Source organism: Numida meleagris, chromosome 5 (assembly GCF_002078875.1).
Source record: "Numida meleagris isolate 19003 breed g44 Domestic line chromosome 5, NumMel1.0, whole genome shotgun sequence".
NCBI lineage: Eukaryota > Metazoa > Chordata > Aves > Galliformes > Numididae > Numida > Numida meleagris.
The window spans coordinates 39,881,663-39,890,656 of NC_034413.1; the positions used below are offsets into that span (position 1 = coordinate 39,881,663).

The 8,994-nt window shown below is 41.6% G+C and overlaps 1 long non-coding RNA gene across 1 annotated transcript; it reads right to left on the reverse strand.

Annotated features, from left to right (window-relative positions):
* LOC110400627 lies at positions 527-4,355 on the reverse strand. The gene is made up of 3 exons (XR_002439972.1): positions 4,234-4,355; positions 2,367-2,432; positions 527-833 (listed from the first exon to the last, which is right to left on the reverse strand). It is a non-coding gene; the product is annotated as an uncharacterized LOC110400627 (long non-coding RNA).

Genomic DNA, 8,994 nt, shown 5'->3' on the forward strand with positions numbered 1-8,994 from the left:
ACCAGTAGAAGAGAGAACTCACACTGATTGTGCTAAGGGTCCCTTGGCCTGTAAAAGTGCACATTAACTATCACCCAGTGGATTTCGTAATAAATGTACCAACCTGCTCCTCAGAAATGCTTACGGAAAAAAAGTATGGTTTTTGCAAGTAGATCAAAACAGCTCTAGATGATGTTTTGAAAAATTAGCAGGCACTGAAGCCCTAAGAGAAAATAGAACTGTACCCCAAAAGGATAAAAAAAAAAACCAAATAAATAAAATAGAGGAGTATACACCTGTGATGCATCACCCCTAGTAGGATGAGGAACAGATGTTTGAAGTTTGCAGCAGCAACTGCTGTTCAGGTACCAGTGCCTGGTGCAGCCATGCCTGGACTGATAATGCATACTGTACTGTACATGCTAATAAATTAAGCAGTGCACAGGGAGCATGACAACAAAAGAGTGGAGGAAGGACAGGAAAACAAAACAAAAAAAACCAGGTAATGCCATTTTTCCCCAGCCACTCACAATTTCATTTTGCAGTTATGTTTCTGCCTTTAAGCTGGGATGGGGCAGAAGGAGCTGAGCTGGAGGCAGGCCCTCTGGGAGGGTCCTGGCCCTGCCCTGGGCAGCACTTCTGAGCTGGGTGCTCACAGGGCACCAACCACAGTTCCCTTAGGGGATGCTGGTGTCCATGCGCACGGTCCTCCCTTCTGGCTTCTGGGGCTATTGCAACCAGAATACCTTCCATCTTAAGACCCAGGATTTCACATGAAATACTTCCAGTACATCTAATTAAGCTTCCCTCTCAATCCAGGATCCAGGCATGAGAAGCTTTTATTTCCTTTATACCTATATGTTCATCATAGAGGAAAAAAAAAAAAAAAAAAGAGTAAGATTAGAGCTGTATAGAACTGTTTAAAAGAGACTAAGAAAAAGTAGTTGTGAAATGACTTAAAAATACCAAGTTATTACACATGTGTAATCTTCACTAAGGTGCCTTTAAATTCTTTATATTGAGGTGTTATATGTAACAACTTATTTCAGACTCAACCATTTGGATACCCGACCAATGTTCATGTTTGGAGTAAAAGGAATAAAAAAAAAAATGACAATTGTCAGCTAGAACAGCCTGAGGAAGCACATTTCAGTTTACTATTGCACTGGGCAAACTGCATTACATGGACTGGAATGTTCATCATCACTTTTTAAAAACGAGACTGTAAACATTTAAATGGGTTTCATTTTCTCTATCGATTGCATCCTGTTGCAAAATCCATTGTGTTTTATTTTTTTAGATGCAAGTGGACAGCAGCAATAAAAGAAAAACTCATTATTTACTTTTCCTTCTGGTACCCCTCTTCCCTTTGTAATTATCACAAATAAGTTTTAGAAGTGATATCCATTCTTTTCTTTTGATCATGATAGATTCTAATAGTACACAAGGATAAGAGTTATTTCATCTCTTTAACATTCATTTCCACTAACACAAACTTGTCTGGCTTACTACATCTGAAGAACTAGACTATTTTAATTTATGATCACATTAACTATGTCTAGGGTATTAATCCCAGAGTGCTTCAGTTCTAGGATAATTCTAATTGTGTTAAGTCTCCCATTTGAGTAATTCCTGTAGATAGCATTATATCTTAAATCTAGCCTATGCAGACATGAAGGGCACACATTTTATTAAGTAAGGCTGTAAATGATTCCAGTATATAATATTCACAGCCTTAGAAGCTTCATAGGTAGCTTTAGCCTAGCTTGAGTTCATTCCTCATTTAGAAAGCCAAATTTGAATGTGTCCCTAAGGCACAGAATGTAGAAGACAACTCAATACCATCTGTGCTGTGCAATCTGACATATTACTTCTCATATTGATACATGAAATACAAGAATAAAGAATAAATACTCAGTTGAAGCCCCTACACAATTTCTCAGACATTAGTAGCTGGAAAAATGTGTAAATGCTACCAGTGGTTATCAGTAGCGATAGATGTAAAGGAACTGAAATTTTTTTTGGAAAATAACAGAATTCTGCCTGAAATTAACTGTTATTTCTTGAAATGAAGAATGATTTACCTTAGTGGTAGCCAATTTTTTGCCTAGCAAATGTATTTCAGCACTTATTTCTATGATTAGACAGATGCAGAGTAATCTTAGCAAATAGGCAATAGTTGTCACCCCCCACCCTTTCTCCTTTTTAAAAAAAAATTTCCCTTTGAGATTTCCAGTTTATTTAACTTCTACTCCAGTAAACAGAACATTTTCTTTTTTTTTTTTTAAACTCTTCCTGTCACAATGGTTTGTAACAACTTCCCAGAGTGACATCTAGTGATAACTATATTTCTAGGCAGCATTTGTTTTTTCTTTTCGAGTACTTACTTCATTCACCAAGCCAGGCTACTCCAATACTTCAGTATGCTTTCTTTATGTTTCTGTTTCCAACTCCTAGTAAAAAAAAAAATCAGTAAATCAAAAAGACATAAATGTGCTCCATCATAACTTGTCTAGAACTGATGAGAGAAGTGTTTGGATCTAACTTAGATTTAATTAGTCAATTAGCATTGTCCACAAAAAAATGATTATGTATGTCAGATTCAAATATAATGCAATTTTTCATACTCTGAAACCTAAACAGAAGTGGCCCAAGTTTGTACTATTTCAGGCAGGAGAACAACATTCTTAATACGTACCATGTATTTTGTACTTGGTGCAAACACTAATACACCAATGAGTTTTTGAAGTTCCAGAATTTGAGTATTGCTCAAACTTTCTGCTGCATCTTAACGTATGTTAAAGCCTTAAAGGACTGTAAAACACTTCATCAAAATAATTCACCTAAAGGTCAGCTTTCCTCTAAAAATTAGGTGGCCTATTAGTAAATTTAGATAAGAAAATGTGTTAAGTTCAGAATGGAAATAACTAGGGTTTTTTTCTGTTGGTCTGTTTGTTTTTAGTTTTGCATGGTAATGCAAAAAATAGTGCAAGAATTGTATTAGGATGAAAAGTAAGGCGTACATTCAAAGGCTATGGCTGTATCATAAATTAACATTATGGATGGTTGCAAATAGTATCTTAACAACAAATATTTTAAACAGGGTATCAGTAACCTGAAGTTGATTTTGAGGACGTGTCTGTTGAAGATGACCAGTTTTAACATTAGATGGGTGACAGCTCAGGACAACTTTTGTCTTCCTTATCTGATACAATAATGAAGGACTCACTGCTCAATGCTGTAAATTACCCATGCAGAGGTGGATTACAAGCCATTCATGGCTTAATGTTTGTAAGCTGCACCTAACCGTAGTTTAGAGATTAACACATTTTACATTTTCCTTAAGGTACACTGTGTTTAGATTTTAATCGTTGCACATAACATAAAGCGTACTTCATTGTTTTACATGTGTCACATGCCAAGATAATCATAGCAGGAAGAAGAAAGGTGTAACCAGTCTGGCAGATGTTTTCTGCATCTCGCTGCAGTACCATCTCCCCGGGCACTGCCTGAGGTAGTAATCAGCAGCAAAGCCCAGTGTGAACATCAAAACCAAGAAAGTCACAAATGCAAATATTAATAGTCACAGCCACTTTCTCAACTTCAGACAGACTGACTAAGCAAACCTTACTTACATCACCTGCACATTCTGCTCAGGCCCAGGAATTACAATTCATATCAAAAGAACATTGATCAAAATGAAATAGAACTTGGCAATTTTGACACACACATTTATTTGATCCACAAATCGGCAATTCTTTTTAGAATAAGGTAGTAAAGATTTCAGATATTCTACAGGAAGTATCAGAGCCCTTTTTTAATGCCCTTAAGTATTCTAAATATCATACCTCTACTGAGTTTTGGTATAGCACACTGTTTTAATCTCCAAGACAATCATTCAGCTATTATTTAATATGAAGCCTTAAACAATGCACATATCTGTGAGAACATAGTCAATTCAGATTAATATAAAAAATTCAAACACAAAAATATTTTTTCTCACGTTACCAAATGGCCACCCTTCTAGAAAGGTCCAGCTAGTAGTTAATTCACCTCTAACATTTTGAAATTCTAGCAGAAATCAAGTAATATATATTAAAACAAATATAAGAATTAAGCAAAGATTCTTGAATATATTTGGTAATCAGCTAGACTCCAATTCCAGGATCCCTTAGGTACAATGTCAGAAACAGACAGTTATCTTTTCACCTCCAAAGAGAAGTGGTGTTTGATAATTAAATTTTGATAACCTACCATCTGCCTGCTAATGATTAGCAGCAATAGAATCATTTATCTGAACACACTTGAGGAGAAATTCATCTTGGACACTTTTGAGGGCTTTGATGATCTTAGTTCACCTACAAAGTAATGTAGACTCCAAGATCTTCATTTCTTCTGTCAAACTTTGAATCTTTGCTCAGGTATTAACTGAAAAAGCATATATATTGAAATATTAAGTTTTCTCTAAATATATGCATGTAGAACTATAGCCACAATTCCACAGAGTTTTTACATTCTTGCCTTTCTCAGAAAGTAAAGTGAAAACATAACAGCTCTGCAACAATAAGAAAAATAAGACCTGTTTATTTCAAAGCTCTTAACAGGCAAAGCTCAAAGCTGACCCTTAGACAGTCATGCATTTCATGTAGGAAGGCTTCTGCCCTACCCAACTGCTTATTTGAAGCAAGCTTTGCTTTCAGCAGCTACAGCAAGGTTTTTACAGAGCATAAAATTATCCAGCAAGCACACTGTAACTTTAAGTAGAAAAAAAATCATTTTTCCTCAGTGGAAAACAAAATGGTTTGAAAAAAAAGTGCTTGTACCCTCTGTGAGGGTAAGGCCTTTGTTTTGATTTTTTCTTTTTAGTTCAGCAACTTTTAGACTGCCTGAACTTAAAGACCAAAGAGTCACATCTGTGGATATACAGGAAAGACTTCATTTCTTCAGTTCTAAGGTTTGGCTACTCTCGCTGCAAGTAACATCCACTGACCCTCTCAGGACTCTCCTACTCTACCGCTTGGACTTTCTTCCCATCAAGCATCTGGCTCTCTCCAGTCTTCATCTTGTCCCCCCTCCCTGCTCAAGTCTCCTGCTTCTGAGCCCAGAAGCACCTCAGGTAGAACATGGCAGACAAGCAGTCTTCTTGGCTCTTTCTAGGCCATAGCATTTAGCGTAGCGTATACAAGGCTGAAAATAAACAAACTGTCTATTTCTACCATTTATCATACACATCACTCCTACAGAAAACTGAGAATAAGTCTGTCATGATGTGAAATTGCAGTGTTTGTCCCTTATGGGAATGCTCCTAAACAGTCAGCAATATTGATACCTTGGCCTGCTGGTGTTTCTATTCACATGCCATATGTTTGCAAGAAAAAAAAAACTTGTCTGTTGAATTCTCTTTCTTCACAGTATTTTATCATTTCAGAAGTGTATCTACTGATAAAGGCTTCCCACATATACGAGGTAGTTCTTTAAGAGACTCTGCCAAGAATACCTTCTCCTTGCTTGGATACAGGAAGCAATGCTTTTTCTGACACAAACCTTAGAGTATGTAACATTAATTCCCTTCTCAACCTGTGATACTCAGCTGCCACCAGAGCAGATTCTGAGGTATTTGTGCATAGAACAGAAGGCTATTTTGGGTGAGAAGCTTTATGTCGATTTAATCAGACCTGACTTAGATTTTCTGTATTTTAGTCACAAGCAGTCTTCATGTTCAGTGAAACAGCTCAGTAACATCCCATAGGTCCTGTGAACAACACGATTCCTGTTTAGTGGTAAGGATTCTGCAGTTCAGTAACACATCTGATGTGACTAGATGTGAATTTATGGTGTAATTTCTGTTGGAGTCTTGAAGCCTCATCAACATAAATGTCATTTTCTGTTTGTTTCCAGCAACAAAGAAACAGATCTATTAAACAGGTACCTCTTTTCAGTCACACTGAACCTCCAGAAGAGGTACAAGAATTCCCCAAAGTCTGGCCAATGGCTCACTTGGTTACAGTTTTTTTTTGAATCAGCTAATCAAGAACACACAGATTTCCTCAAATTAAGCCATTCTCCTACCTGAAGTAAAATGGGGCCACTCTAGATTTTAAGGGTAAGAATATTCAATGACAGAATATCTCGAATTGAAAGGAACCCACAAGGATCACCGAGTCCAACTCCTGGCTCCACACAGGACCAAACAAAAATCAGACAAGTCTGAGAGCACTGTCCCAACAGGCCCTGAGCTCTGGCTGCTCAGGGCCATGCCCACCACCCTCTGTGGCAGAGCCTTTTCCTCACATCCACCTGACCCTCCCCTGATGCAGCTCCATGCCATTCCCTCAGGTCTTTTCACTGTCCCCAGAGAGCAGAGAACAGTGCTGCCCCTCGTGAGGAGCAGCAGCTGCCACAAGGAGCTGCAGGCCACCATGCGCTTCCCCTCAGCTCCTCTGCTCCTGGCCAAACAAACCACAGGACTTCAGCCGCTCCTCACACACCTTGCCCTCCAGACAATCCTCCATCTTTGAAGGGTCCACTGGATGCTTTCTAACAGTTTTATCTCCTTACACTGTGGCACCCAACCAGCATTCAGTGCTGGAGGTGCGGCTGCACCAGGCAGAGCAGTGAGACAACCCCTCCTTCAGCTGCCAGCAGCGCCAGGCCTGGTGCCACCGAAAGGTACAGCTGGCCTTTTTGGCTCCTGGGCACAGTGCTGCCTCAGATTCAACTTGCAGCCAGCCAGAAACCCCAGATCCCTTTCCTAGGGCTGTGCTCCAGCCTCTTGTCCCCAAGTCTGCACATGGAGCCAGGGCTGCCCCATCCCAGGTGCAGAACCAGCACTTGCTTTTCTACATGCACATGGAGACCGCTCTCGAATTTGTCAAGATCTAGGCACAAGGCCTCTCTACCCTCAGGGGACTCAACACTACCCCCAGTTTAGCATCATTCACAAATTTACTTAATGTAACTTCCAGATCTTTATTGGAGTCATCAATGAAAATGTTAAAGAGAACTGGTTCAAATACAGAGCCTTGCAAAATCCCATTGAGTGGCAACTAGGACAACTCTCAGGCCACAGCCTCCCCTTGCCCAACACAGTCATGTTTTGGTTGTCGTGGAACATTCTTAGGGTCACAGTGCCACGGCGTAATGATGTCACGAGGCACCTCCCTGACAATGTGTACAGGGACCCTGGCAACACAATGCCAGTCTGTGAGTGACCCACGTCTTGTGGCTGCTGACCCAAGAAGCAATTCATATAGAGCTCTCCCTCTCTCCCTCCCTCACACCTTCCCAGGGGAGGATGGAACCTCTTCCACCAAAGAAGCTTAAGCTTCGGGGGAGCAGCAGCAAGCCTGAACCAATGGAAATTGATCCGCCTGAAGGCGACATCAAGCCCATGGAGGTGGATCTACCTCTGGAGGAAGAGCCAATGGAGGCGGATCCATCTCCATCAGGCCCGGGCAAGCACTATAACATCATGCTTGCCTGAAGATGCTGTCATATTCATTGGCAGCACACCAGGGGCTCTCAATTTCCATCTGGGTGTTGAAATGTCACCATCTACCAGAAACTCCCTGCACTGGCTGCTGCTCCCTACCCCCCTTCCTTCCCCATGCCCCATCCTCATCCTTCCCCAAGACCTCTCCCCTCTTCTTTCCTGAGCTCTGAGGAAAAAGGAAGGACTTGGACTGGTGTCCACTGAGCTGTGCTGGGACAGAAGGAGGAGTCCAGCTGACAGCCCCAAGGTCCCTGAGGCCTCCAGGTGAGCCCTAAGGAAGAGGGCAGGACTGGGTCTAGTGTCCACTGAACTGCTGTGCTGGGACAACAGGAGGAGTCCAGCAGATAACCCTGAGCTCCCTGCAGCCTCCAGGTGAACCCTAAGGAAGAGGGCAAGACAGGGATTGGCATCCACTGAGCTGCTGTGTGGACAGCCCTGAGCTCCCTGTGGCCTCCAGGCAGCATCACAGAAGATACAGAGGCAAGCTGTGCCTTTGGAGAAGCAGAAGACTTTGGTTTGGACGGGAAGAAGGGCTGAAGTTCAGCATGAAGGTCCATTCTGGTTGCTGCATTAGGACTCTTTTTCAAGTCAGGACAATAAGCAGTTGAAAAGGACGATACAATTTAAAAGGACCATAATAATAACAATAAGAAAGTAAAGCCAGTGAGTGCCTCTCCATCTTTGGTACTTCAGGGTCTGTCCTGGGACTCCTGTGTCCCCTCCCACTCTCCCCAGTGGGAACGGCTTTGCCCCACAGGGTGAGGCCCAGCCCAGGCCTGCACCCGCCACTGCTGCCTGCAGCCACCAGCCCTGCCCACCCCAGGACAGGCGGTGCCTGAGCAGGTCTTTGCTCAGCACCGCTACACTGGCTCCTAAACTTGTTTGTATAACAGCGGTGTGGGGTGTACCAAAAAAAGGCATTTTCACACATAGCTCCTAAGGACTTTCTTCTTGCTCTTTCCCAATCATTTCACCTCTCACAGCAAATTTAAAGAAAACAGTCCCAGACTTCCTTCTGCAAAAGTTCTCTCTTCACAGCCAGGAACGGCTGGTGGATGCCAAATGATGAAGAGCATCACCCCCTTATATCTTTACAGAAAAGAGCAGCTATGATCCCCCCCCCCCCCCAAAAAAAAAGAACACCTTCAGACAGAAACACAGCAGAAGCCCAAGCCTCCCATGCCTTCTGACTCCAGTACCATTGCTATCACTGAGATTTCCAAAGGTTTCACATTCCTTGACATTTTTCATGTGCCATTAACTCCCGAAAGAGGTGAAAATAATCCACTATGATTCTTGCCAGACCAAAATTACACAAACACACAATTAAGGCCAGTTTCTCATTAACAGGTCTTTCAATTAACCTTTGTCATTACCCAAGTCAGCAGCATGAATTATGAAAATAAGGCATGAGAAGGAGTCGGGATAATGTCTTACAGGTAAGATGAAAAGTAGAGTATGTATGAGTACAATTCGAGGGTCTGTAACCCTCTAATTTATCAAGACCTCTCTGTAAGGCCGCT